Here is a 10,771-nt window from a genome sequence, read left to right as displayed (position 1 = left end):
ATCACAAGGCTGCACAGGACCCACCTCTCCCGCCCAGGTTACGTGAGCACCCTTGACCACGTCTGCCGTGAAGAAATCACCTAGCAGGGCAGGTCTCAGGAAGTGTCCCTGTCGTTAGGCGACGTGTGATCGTATCCCTTTGTGCCAGACAGCATGCTGGTTCCACAGCTTCACAAGGTGCCCTGGACCTGCTACTGGGTGGCACATGGATCTGGGTCAAGTGGTGTCGCCTGAAAAGACACATCAGACTTCTAACTCCCTTGATGTGAGTTGAGTTAGAAATAGGGTCCTAAAAGGGATTGTAGGCTAAAATAAGACCCAATAGTCTTGGGGTTTAGGCCCCACTCTAACGGCTGGTGTCCTTAAAAGGGGGAGCATTTTTATCTCTAAAGTATGCTGAGTTTAATTCTCAGGGGTAAATGTCAAGGAGCGGTACAGCTGGGTAAAGGCACAGCACCCGTGTTTATAGCAGCACCATTCACAATAGCAGAGTCGGGGAATCAGCCTAGGTGCCCGTCAACAGATGAATGGATAAAGAAAATGTGGTGCGTATACACAGTGGAGTTTTATTCATCCATAAAGAAGAATGAAATCATGTCATTTACAGGAAAATGGATGGAACTGGAGAACATGATGCTAAGCAAAATAAACCAGACTCATAAAGTCAAGCATCATCTATTTTCTTTCATAGGTGAATGCTGGAGGGGAAAGGAGGGGTGATGTGACATGAAAGCAGAGGGCATCAGAGGAGGGGACGGGGGAGGGAGGCAGGGGGCATTGGGGAGCAAAATTGATCCCATTATTTTATATACACATGTGAATGTGCCACAGTGAAATCCACTCTTCTGTATAATTAATATGCACCAATTAAAAGGGGGGTTGGGCACAGACAAACAGAAGAAAGGCAGTTTGAAAACGCAGGGAGAAGACAGCCATCCAGACCGGAGAATGGACTCAGCTTCCCCAAACCAAGGAACAGCTGAGGCCACCAGAAACCTCTAGACCTGCCTCTAGGACCGGAGAGGGGCATGGCCCGTGGACACCTGACCTTGACTCCCCGCCTCCGGAGTTGTGGGGCTGTGAGCTTGTGCTGGTCTAAGGTTCTAGTTGATGGCACGCTGTGCTAGCTCTAGAATAATATGCACACGCATGGCATAAAATCCTGACGGTGGGTGAAGTGAGACCCCTGAGCAATGGAAGGGCATGGGCCAGGAGCTACTGTGGGTCAAGGTCAGAGGGTCTCTCCTGACCAGGAGACCCAGAGACCACGTGCCAGGAAGCCACACTTGCCTTGGGAGCCCAGAGAAGCTGGCGGACCCACAGCAGAGGGGCGGCGAAGAGGCGGGCCTGTGAGCCCCAGGGGAGCAGGCAGCCTGGGTCCATCCAGGAATCGGGACTTGCCACTGGGGCTTAGCATCACTCACCAGCAAAAGTCTCCCCAGAGCAATCCTGTTGAGGATAAGATGCGGAAGTACATCCTGATGAGATTGAGGCACCGCCTCTCGTCTCATCAGGAAGCAAGTGATGAAATGCAGCTGATGAGGTCGAGAAGCCGTCGGGAAGGCGGGAAGGCACAGTGCTGGGGCCCAGGCCAGTGTGGGCGACAGGAATGTTTTAAGGAAAGCGGGAGGGAGGCGCACACTCCTGCTCTCCCAGCGCTGTCTGAGAGGATGGATGCCCTGATTTTAGAAGTCCCCTCCCTCCCAGGTCTGTTTCTGGAAATAGCCCCAGAAGTTGAAAAGGACAGCGATTCCTGCCACCACAGCACATTGGAAGCGTCCCTCAAGACTACCCCGCTCTCTCTGCTGATTTTCTGCTCACTAAGCAATCTTCCGAGTTGTGACTTGTGTTCTAACTAGGTGACTTTTTCTCTAGGCCCTGTGCCAAGACTATTCACAGGAGCAGCATCCAGCTGCAAAGGGACAGGGACGATGGGGAAGGGCCAGTGGGCCAAAACCAGCAGGACCCTGCACACCAGGACAAGGGCACTGGGGGCTGGGCAGAAGTGGGTCAGCCATGAAGAGCAGAGGGCCCAGAGAGCCCTCAAGACAGAGGCCCATCTTGCCCAGCAGGCAGCCCTGGTGGACTCTGTGGAAACACTAGAATGTCCCGTGACCCTCATCCACGGCATCAGGGGCAATCAGGTGGACAGCTCTGGGACAGGGAGTGCCTGATAGAAGGAGCGGCCACAGGAAGGAAGGAAGGGCTGCTTCAGAGTCCCAACTGAGGCAATCCGGGGGCACTGTCCTGCTGGGCCTCTCAGCGTTTGTCTGCCAGGTCCACCATGTTGTCACAAATGTAGGCTCTTTTTCAAGGCCAGGAGGCAGGCCTTACACACACACACACACACACACACACACACACACACACACACACAGACACACAGACACAGAGGTGACCGGGGGAACTCAATTATGGCCATCATTTCACAACCCATCAAAACATCAAGTTGTACACTTCAAATATGTGCAATCCCTACTTATCAATTAAACCTAAGTGAAGACGAGAAAAATAAACAAGGTCTGGCCCAAGGCTTGCTGGGCCAGGACAGGGGCCTCCGACAAGGCCCTTGAGGCTGCCCCCTGGCCTGCGCCCCGACTCGCACCTCCTGTGCCAAAGCCCCCTCCCGCCTCCCTACCCCAGGTCCAGTCTCCAATAACTTGTGCAGTGAAGTTCCTCAAAGCCCAGTGAGCTTCGGGCCACCACCGAGAGCGGGTGGAGCAGGAGAAGCCACCGGCAGGTTTGTTCCTCAGCACGCGTTCCCCCTCTGCGCACCCTGCTCCCGTGGATAACACCCTAAGTGAAGCACTGTCCTCCCGCAGGTCCTGCTGGGGGCTTTCTGATTGACTGAAGTGCTTGTCCCACATTGGGCGAGGGAGTCGAGTCCCTTCTTCCATGTAACATAGCAAGTTTTACATTTGTGAGCTCAACCTGAAACTCAAATTCAGACGGTTCTACCTGCACAAGGGATTCAGTTGAATTTATTCTCCCTCCATGGCTCTTTCATTAGCCCCCCCAGCCACCTCCACCCACCGTACCTCGTTCCCAAATGAGTGACACCTGGCCTCAGGGGAATTACATAGCAACATCATGGTGCCATAGAAGAGGGGCGCTTTGGGGGAGGTATTTTGTGCCCTGCCTGGTGTCCTTGGAGGAGGAGCTGGCCGTACGTGCCCTCTGCACCCAGTGGCTTCTGAGAGTTGCTTAGTGCTCACACCCAAGACTTCCACTTCGGGAGGTGCAGTGATACGGCTGCAAGCTGAGGGACACCGAGGCCCTTCACCTCCAGGGGAAGTTGTCGTCTCCCTTTGGAGGGTGCTCTGGTCAGCATTTTCGTTACTGTGACTAAACCACCTGACAAGACCAGTTTTAGGGGAGGGAAAGTCGATCCAATCTCAGTCCATAGATGGCCAACTGCAATGCTCTGGGCCCAAGTGAGGCAGGACATCATGGCCGAGTGTTAGCAGGGGAAAGCAGAGGGGCACGTGGCACCAGGAAGCAGGGGGAGCTCTGCTCAACAAGCACAAATAGAAACCCCAAAGGCATTCCCGCCTCCTCCAGCCACACCTGTCTGCAGTGACACCCAGTTAATCCCCGTCAGGAGCCATGCACTGATCGGGCTAGACCTCCTATAACCCGATCGCCATCTCACACAGGAGCGTGGGGGGACACCTGCTCTAAACCATGACAGACGGGCGCCACCCTGCTGACACCTTGTTTTCAGGCATCTGGTCTACAGAATTGTGGGAGAACGTCACTGGTACTTAAGGCACCCAGTTCGTGGTCATTGTCACGATAGCCCTAGCACACAAATATGTTCAGAGGTCCTCTTCCCACTCTCCTTGGCTGACTTCTGATTTTCAGAAATCTCAACCTTCTTCTCTCTTAAAGCCACAACAGATCAAATGAATGGGAGTAGAAATGGGGTCCTGTGCAATGAGTCAAACCCGCGTCTGCAGACGACAGCTCGGGCGGAGCAAAGCGGCCTGGCCCGGGCAACCCAGCCCTGCAGGTCTCCAACAGGACATGTGCCCAGGACCTTGGAACTCGAGTCCTGGTGCAAAGGTGTCTGGGCCGTGGGAGAGCTGTGGGCTCCAGCCCCCGGGGGTGTCTGAGGAAGAGAGGAACTGGCTGAAGGAGGTAGCCGGTGGAACAAGCCTTGTACTCCTGTGTTCCTCCCTTCGGCTGAATTCAAACAGAGATCACTTCTTATTGATGTCTCAATCAGCAGAACCTGGAACACAGCCTGGCATGTAGTAGGTGCTCAACCAAAGCTGTGAAGTGCACAGGGATAAAGTGTCCTTAGGAAGCCAAAGAGCTTAATGGCAATGCCCTCCATAAAGCACACACCCAGAGTGGAGAGGAAGAGGAGCCCGAGACAGATAGCATCGAACAAGGGCCTTAGGCCAAGGAGGAGCCTGCAGCACAGAGAAGTCACAGCAGTGTGGAGAAGGAGTTCCTGAGGAGGGGCGAGCGGACACCTGGCAATGCTCAGCGAGTGCAGGGACAGCTTCCAAGAGGAAGCACCATGGTGTGCACAAGACTAGCTGGACAAGTTCTGAAGACAAAGAAAAGTCCTCCCTTTAATGGCTGGAAGCCATACTCACCCCCTTCGTATGCTCTCAGCCCACCCTTGCCACCTCCTCCCACAGGAACAGATGTGACCAAGAGCTGGCCCCTCAGCTCCCAGGCCCCCGCTGCCCAGTGTCCTCTCACTAAGCCACCCACCCCTGGCCCCCAGCCCCCTTCCTCCTGCTCCTCACTGAACTTGAACTTGGCATCACCATGGTCAGCTCCACTCCTGGCTTTGCGCAACCACGGCAGCTTCCATGCCACTTTGGTGACCCAAAACAGTCTTGGCGTTATGTGACATCCTCTGCCCAGAACATAAGGCAAGGAGGTAAGGCCAGAGCTCGGGACAGGGACACAGGACCTGGATGGAAACAGAAAGATGAGCAGGGCTTCGTTCACGGCCTGGGATGGTAGAGACAGGCCAGCGGCACGGCCAAGGGACGTGGCCTCTGGAGTACAGGGTGCCCTTATCTCGCTGCACAGGGGGCCATCCTGGTCTCGGAGCCTGGACAAAGCTGAGCCGGGTCAATGGGATCCTGTCAATGTAACTTTGGGCCCTCCGCCTCGCAGCTGAGTCCCCACGACTAAGACAAGCGTGAATGAGTGACAAAAACCTGGTGCTGAGCTCCAGGAGGGACAGGGTGAGAGGGAGTGTCCCGAGGTGGTGATCCTGCGCTGTGCATTGGAAGCAGGCCCCACCTCGCAGGAGGACCTGAGTCCCTGTCCTCCAGGGCACCTGGGCAAAGGGCCCTGTGCTGCAGCCTGGGACCCCTGAGGAGAAGCCTCGCTCTTCCTTCCATTCAAGGGGGCTTTAGACGTCCCCGGGAGACCTTCCTGTCCCTGTTGCACTAACTCTGACAGGAGCCCCAGGACCAGCTACTCCTCCCTCCCGAGTCCAGGGGCCCCTCTACGGCCTTGCGTGCTGCACCCGGCCTACGGGGCCCTCCCTAGGTGAAAGGGCCATGCCCATTTAGGTCACGGCACAGCAAGCAGCTCGCTTGCCGACCCTGGAGTGAGGCGGGCCCCTGCCCCCAGGACACCTGCCTTCCCGCCTCCTGGGAAGTGCACTTTGGATTTGGAGCTCTGCCTGGAGCTCTGTCTGTGGCTACTGTGAGCGGCAACACTAGGCCGCAGGCCAGGCGAAACACTCCTCCCGGGGCTCTGGGTGGCCAGGGCAGGTCCTTCTCTCAGGAAGTCCGGCGCCCACAGCAGCCCGCACCCTGACCAAGGCGGATGCTGAGCGCCCCTTGGCCTGGCTTCCCTCTCGTGGTTCTGGAAGGATCTGCCACCAGCACTGGAGCAAGGAGACGCTGAGCCACGTTCTCAGAGTCAGGTCGCACACTGGATTCCAGCCAGCTGCTTCTCCGATGGACAGGTCATTGCCTTCCTCTCCCTCCTACTGCCCAGTCCCTCCACATGCTGTGTTTTTAATTGACCAGAAGAGAAGGAAGAGGAGGAGGAAGTAGGGAGGTGTGTGGATAGTTCATTGTAAGATATTGACTGGTTATCGTAAAAATTTGGCTGGTCAGAACTAAAACTATCTCACTGTCCATTCAGGGATTATGATGATAAATGGCATGAAAATGGCTGAGCACCATCCTTGTGATGGGGCCTTCGGTGGTCATCACACATTCACCAGGTCTCTATCAAACTGGGCTGCCTCTTTCTTTCTTTTTTCTTTTCTTTTTTTTTTTTTTTTTTGTATTGGGGATTGAACCCAGGGTGCTTAACCACTGAGTCACATCCCCAGCCCTTTTTGTATTTTATTTAGAGACAGGGTGTCACTGAGTTGCTTAGTGCCTCACTGAGTTGCTGAGGTTGGCTTTGAACTCACGATGCTCCTGCCTCAGCCTCCCAAGCCAGTGGGATTACAGGCATGCACCACCACACAAGGCTGCCTCTTTCTTAAATGGACAGCTACTGGACTCAGGTCCAACCCTCTGGAATTCTCTGAACTTCTCTCCCTGCTGGTTGTGACCCATGTGCAGGAGCCCGTGGGGCACTTGGAGGAAGGGCAAGGTAGGCACTTGTGCATTTGTAGATGGGTGCTTAGTGGGGAGGGTGGAGGCTCCACCCTGTGCCGAGCCAGGAGCTGCACTCCTGGGAAAGACCGTCAAGCGCTGCTCTCCCCGAGCCTCCCTCAGGGTCGTCAGCTACACCACCTCTCCCTCGGCATCTGCAGCCGTGGCGGCATCACTGTACTATTACTATTCTAAATTTACAGCCTTGCTTTATCCCTCCCGTATTCATAGAAAGAATAAAGCCATTTCAATATTGCTATAAATTCTCCTCTCTCATGGAAGGGTTTAATCAAGCCACTTCCATCTGTTCTTTCTCCCAAGATGGTTACAAAATCATTTTCTTCCTACAAGAAATAATTTTGGAGGAAAGGAAAGTCCTACATAAATTCAAAACCCATTTTGGTTACTCTGTATTTGCCAGAAAGTTCACAGGGCTGTATACAGTTGGTCTCAGGATTAAAAGCAGTTCTGAATTCCATGGTCCTGAAGGAGGGGGCAGATGTTCCCAAAGACCCGAGGCCTCGCGATCGTCTGGCAAGCTCCTGAGTGCAGACTGTGCCAGAGTTCTTGACCCTTCTGATGGGAGCCAAAGGGCCAGAAGGAGTCGCCATGTCCTGTGTACCGTGGGGGCCTGGAGGAAAGCTGGCTTGCAAGAGAACAAGGCATGGAGCAGCATGGACGTGCAGGAAAGCACGTCCCTCCAAGAGCTCTTCCCCCCAGGTGAAGCAGCGTTCAGCCCTGGAGCACCCCCTCACCCGAACACCCCACACACAGAACAGCAGCATGCGCTCCGACCCAAGGGAGGGAGTCAGACTTTGGACCCCAAACCTCAGGAAGGATTGCTCCTCTGCCCTGGACTCCAGGGAGGTGATGTGTGTGTCTGTTAAAGCAGGTCCTATTGCCTATTGTCCTCCAAGACTCCTGTATTTCCTTTTATCAAATGGGCAACTCTCATGCTTTTTTGTCTAAGGATATTTTAGCTCCATTTACCCCTTTCTGTGATATTGATCTGAATGTGTGTGTCCCCTGAGACTCACAAACTAGAATCACCCTAATTCCCCAGGTAATGATATTGGAAGGCAGGGCCAGGAGGATGGAACCTTCATCAGTAGCATTAACGCCCTTATAAATGGGTTCCGAGGGAGACCCCTCACCCCTTCTGCTACATGAAGTTAGAGTGGGAAGATGACCATCCACCAGGAAGTGGGCCCTCACCAGACACTAAACCTTCTGGAGCCCTGATCTTGGATTTCCAGCCTCAAGAATTGTGAAAAATACATTTCTGCTACTTATAAACCACCCACAGGTATTTCACTGTAGTCACCCAAATGGACCAATATACCCCTAGTGTTGTCATCTAGGCAATGATATTTTTTCTGACTACTTGATGCCAAACATGAGCTGGAACCTGAGCGACTGTCCATGCGGAAATCCGTGGCTGTAGCCTGAACGCTCGGAGCGTGCACTAGCGAATTGCAAGACGCTGAGAGGCCCAGAGCAAACATCTCAGGGTCAAGAGCAAGGTTCCAGAAGCAAGCCAAGTCTCCTGATGCTATTCAAGAGCTACTTGTACCTCCACAATGGAAGGGGTCTTCTCTTTCTTGATTTAGAAGATGCTTTTTTGAGCCAGAGATGACAATTTTTCTAGCTCCTATGAAGTCCCAATAGGCAAAAATAAAATATTCTAAAACGGGTCTATCTTCTTTCAGTTACCCAGCGCCCACAGGGCACCTGTGACAGATGGTGGCAGTGATCAAGGCTGACGAGAACAGTAGAGAGGTTGGGAGAATTGATGGGAAGGAGTTTGGAACAGACAGGCATCAGCCCCAGGAGGAGCACAGTGCATGTCTGCCGTCACCCCTGCGGCTGGATGCCTGCTGGTGGAGACCCCACAGGTGGTGCCCCTGGCTGATCACAGTCGCTCCATGGCCCAGAGGATGTTGCATACCCCTTACTCAGTCACACAGAAAGATGACGTAAGCACCGGTTCCAGCTCATCAATGGGGAGTGGGGCTCACATCCCAGGACAGGGAATTTTCAGAGAATGGCACATCCCCATTATGAATCTCCAGCAATTTCCAAGCTTCCTGCCTTCGGATGGGTTGATTCCAGGGCTCGTGTGTGCATGACTTTGTTGATGGTACTTTTTGAAAAATTGACACATCCTGAGAAAAGGTCTCAAGTGGAACGAAGAGAGTCACACTATCATGCACCTTATTAAAATAAACCCTCTGCAGAAGTGAATTTCACATTGATGACCATGTCTCTTCACTCTCCGCAGCTCCCCCTGTACCTCTCTCTCTCTGCCTCCCGCCTCTCTCTGTATCACAACAAAGTGTTTTGCAGGTCCTTTTGCTTAGGGGAAAACATGGCCCATTTAACAAGATGATTTCTTCCATGGCTGTGCAATTTCTTTGTAGTTTATGAACAATTTTTGTCCACAGGGATTGCAGCAAATATTAGTTACAATGTAATCAGATGAATAGAGCCAAGGTTAGAAAAACAAATCCTTTGAATTATTTTCACAGTTTCATCATGGACCTTGTGATTTTGAGCAGTCCGTGAGCCTGCTCTGTCTAAAGGTCAAACTCATTTGTAGCAAAGAAGAACAGAGAATTCAGAAACTGTATTTCCACATTATTGTTGCTTCTCAAATCTAATTATGGGAATAAATGACTTCTCCCCGAGTGCATACAGTCCTTCCTATTGAATGAAGGATTCATGATTTTAATTTGAATGGTGGATTAGTCACTCTGGCCTCCGTAACAGACACCATAGTTGTGTGGCTTGAACTAGAGATTTCTTTCCTCCCAAGCCTGGGGGCTAGAACTCCAAGACCAGGGTGCAGCAGACTTGGGAGCTGCTGAAGGTCTCTTCTGGGTTTCTAGGCAGCTTTTCTTTGGTATGTGCATGGAGAGAGAGAGAGAGCTTTCTCTGTTCCTCTTCTTATAAGGCCACCAGTCCCAGAAGATCAGGACCCCACCTCCATGACCTCATCTAACCTTGATTACCTTCAAAGCTCTGTCTTTGAATATACTTACACTGGGGGTTAGGCCTTCAAAACATGGATTTGGGGGAACCCCATTCAGTCCACAGCTCGTGGCCTCTGTGCAAAGGTCTAAGGTGAATGACTTCAGGCACCCGCTATTACCCTCACACATAGGCATGGGGAAGGGGAGAAAGCAGCCATTTGTTGGGGACTCCCTGGAGAATGAGTTAGGATTCAGAAGTGTGCAGAAGGCCTCGGAGGGGACCCTTGTGGGAGTGGGGCAGCCCTCGGGCGGGTAAATGCAGCCCGGGAGCCCGGGTGAGGCCGGGGCCTGGAAAGGGACACTGTGAGTCGACAGCTGTGGCAGCCCTGGGGCAGCCCCCATCAGAGCAGCGCTTCAAGACCGCAGGTTTGAGCGGGGCCCCAGAACTGCTGCAGCAGCCCAGTTAGAGAGAGAGGCAGGGAGCAGGCAGGTGGCACAGGGGAGCTTCCTGTTTAAATTTGAAACTTTTACATTTCATTCCAGGGTGTCTGATTCAGGGGAAGAAAGCATGTGCTTTTCATCATTAAGACTGCTGACAACACCCAAATCTTTCTGGAACCATCAGTGTGAGGATACAACGGCAAACAGAACCCTAACCGAGGCACCCGAAGGCTTCCCTTGCAGGAAGCGTCGGAGGTGATTAAATATTTAGGTACCACTGAGCCACAGTGTGGATTCTTGGGCCGAATAAGTTAATCACTACACAAACTAAATATCATTTGCTGTACTAATGGAAATAGCTGGATGCACAGGAAGCTTTGAAAACTAAGGGTAGTTACAGGGTCTACTGTGTTTACAGCAGAAGTACAAGAGTAAAAAAGAGTTTCATTCCTATGATTGCCATGTTCAAATAAGTCATCTTATAGATCTTAAATATTTCATGAATCACACTATAGAAATGAAAATCAAAACTAAATATTTTTTTCTCTTAACTTTAGGTGTATGACAAAAGTTATCATTATTAAGATACAGTTCTTATCTGTAAGACTGCAGAAGCAAAAAGGCTGGCTAAGAATGTGAGCCCCCAACCCAGATGCTCCCCCACCCCTTCTCCCCTGCCATGTGCAGAGTCAGGGCGGCACCGTGACAGGGCTTCCTCTCACAGGGGTAGGAGGGGATGGGTAAAAGGGAAATGGATTTTTGCTA

Source organism: Sciurus vulgaris (genome assembly GCF_902686455.1).
Source record: "Sciurus vulgaris genome assembly, chromosome: 6".
Taxonomy (NCBI): Eukaryota; Metazoa; Chordata; class Mammalia; order Rodentia; family Sciuridae; genus Sciurus; species Sciurus vulgaris.
This window is presented reverse-complemented; position numbering follows the sequence as displayed.